Here is a 2,790-nt window from a genome sequence, read left to right on the forward strand (position 1 = left end):
ACCCTAACCAGTTTAGAGAACCACTGTTCCTAGGAGTCCCAAACTTGGGAAGCCTAGTGGTGCAAGAGAACAGATAAATCTGCGCAGTATCAAAGAAATCTGACCAAATAATTGGGGCAGTTTTTTCAGGAACTGGGTATTTTCCTGTTTTATCCTAGAGTTCTTGGAAAAAGTTATTTTTGTGTGCTTAAACGTAGGGCTATTTCAACAAGAAACAAACTAGCCAATGAGAACTGAGACCTTATTTCACGTTATAAGGTGACATGGTATGTCTTCTTTTTCCATTATATTGAAGACTGGTTTATTCTGCCACATGTTGACCAAAGCCCTAATTGCTGATCTACTTTTTAACAGTTTTTATTTGCTTTTAGGAGTTATACATGATAGTAGAATGCATTGATGGACTTTGATAGATCCTATATCATTTGGGTTTGTTTTTAAAAGGCCCCTGTGGCCACCGGTTAAGGAGCAGAGTGAGGAGGCCTAGTGAGGCCTGGGGAGTGCCAGGAGGAGGTTTCCTCACGATGCTGGAGGCAGGATGGAGCCAGACCTATATTGGGCTCAAGCTCTGCCCAGGAGCCGGGCCCCAGGGAAGGTCCAGTTTCTTCCTGACCCTCCTGACGACCTTGCAACCTTTGGCTTGCCCAAGGACTGCTTCTGCTCACCCGCAGAAATCCTTGGGAGCTCAGGATCCACCCAGATCTTCCAAGACGACATGAAGTGATGGTCTTGCCAGAAGGTAGTCACAGGTCCAACCTGCCTCAGACTGACCCCGTCAGAGCTCAGACTCAGCCCAGGACTGATTCTGCCCACATGTCAGATGCCCTCCAAAGCTCATGCTTTGCCCCGCACTGATTCGACCAACTGGAAGACACCTGCCAGAGTTCAGGCCCAGCACAGGTTAGCCTTGCTGACAGGCCTGGGAGCCTGGCCAAAGGTAGATCAGGCTCCCTCCCACCACCAGGAGACCCTCACCAGAGCTCAGGCCAGATGCAGGACTGCCTCTGCTCATAGGCAAATACCTTCCAGAACTCCGGCTCCTGCCTGATCTGCCAAGGCCAACTGTGCAGGAGCCTGGGCAAGGGTAAGCACAGTTCCATTCCCCCACCAGTGCAACCGTGCGGAGGTCAGGCCCAAGCTGATCCTCCCGCTGAAATGCTCTGGAGTGTAGGAAGAGGGTACTCACAGGTTCATCCTGCCTCAGGCTGACCCCTGCAGGAGCTCAGACTTACCTCAGGAATGACTCACTGTCAGATGACCTCCATAGCTCAGGCTCTGCCCTGCACTGACTCCGTCTACTGGAAGACATCTGCCAGAGTTTAGCACCAGCCCAGGGCAGCCTGGATGACAAGTGTGGGAGCCTGGCCCAAGGTAGGCCTGGCTCCATCCCACCATGGGCTGACCTCTGCCAGAGCTGGTGCTCTGCCCTGATCAGCCTTTTCCACCTGCCCGGAGATCCTTACCTAGGGTAGGCCTTGGTCCATACCCCATCCAGCTGACCCCCGCCAGAGCTCAGAATCTGCCCAGATTCAGCCTGCCTGAAGTGCAATGGAGCCCAGGCACAGGGTAGGCATGAGTTCATCCTGCCCCTGCCACATTGCCACTGTAGCTTAGGGTCGGCTCAGGAGGTCCACAGGAAAGGGTCGAGGAGAATGTGGCTTCAGAGTCACTAATCAAGACCTCCAGAGACCAAACAGAAAACAGGTCTGATTTTATTGCAGAGTTACCATGTATTTATGCTAGGCAGTAGGTAAGCAGATTACAGGCAGCCACCAATGCAATGTCTGCTAACTTTTCTTGCAGCAAGCAATCAATAAGTAGGCCATGGAGCAAGCACACGAACTGCAGTGTATGGCCTGGGGCTGTGCCTCTCACAAGCCAAGCCTAGCATGAGGGGAGTGGCCTGCCACTCAGAGGCTGTTAACATATGCCATGTATGCAGTAATCCATGCACTTTTTCCCACAACTCCCCACTCTGACTCTGCTGCAAAGATTTCATCCAGCATTGCTGTTTTTCATTGGGTGGTCTTCACATGTTTACATAACCATCTCACAACAAAAGAAAATATTATCACTATTATGAACAGTAGGGCCAGGGTAATAGCTTTATAAGGATTATTTAATTCAGCTATCAGGTTTTTCCAATGTTCTGTGAATTCGTGGAAGCAAAAAAAGGTTTTCAAGATAGACACCTTTGTCTCATTGATTTTGACAATTGCCTTGGTAAGGTTATGCATAGTCATAGAATATTTAGCATCCCAAGCACCCTTAATATACTAAGAAAAATTGGAGAAGTGAAAGGTTACATTTGCATATTGGGTGACACAAATATTCTAAAATTTAGGGTCACAAGTGAGCCTTTGCAACATAAACAGAATATCTAGTTTTTCCTGATAGAGGTCTAGTTCTTGCTGAATGACTAAGATAGCAGCTTGGGACAGTATATTTAGTCATTTAGAATGACCTAGTCTTTTGCAATGGTAGTAGACAAATTGTTTACAGTCTGAGCAGTCTAGATGCTCTGAGTGAGTAAAGCAGCAGCAGTGGTTGTGGCATCAATGGTGGCTACCAGAGCAATAATCCCAGTGATGAGAAGGCTAATTGCCTACCTTGTCCAGTGTAGTATCTCATTCAGAAGATTCTTCATCTCCACGTCCCAAGGACTCCTCCACTGGAAGGTTCACTGGAAGCCAGACCCCTGGGGACAGTTTATTCTGAGAATAAATATACATTTAGCTTTCATAGCATGGGTTAGACAATTTGTTATCCAGCAGGATATATTGACTGCAT

This window comes from Callospermophilus lateralis, chromosome 11 (assembly GCF_048772815.1).
Source record: "Callospermophilus lateralis isolate mCalLat2 chromosome 11, mCalLat2.hap1, whole genome shotgun sequence".
NCBI classification, from domain to species: domain Eukaryota; kingdom Metazoa; phylum Chordata; class Mammalia; order Rodentia; family Sciuridae; genus Callospermophilus; species Callospermophilus lateralis.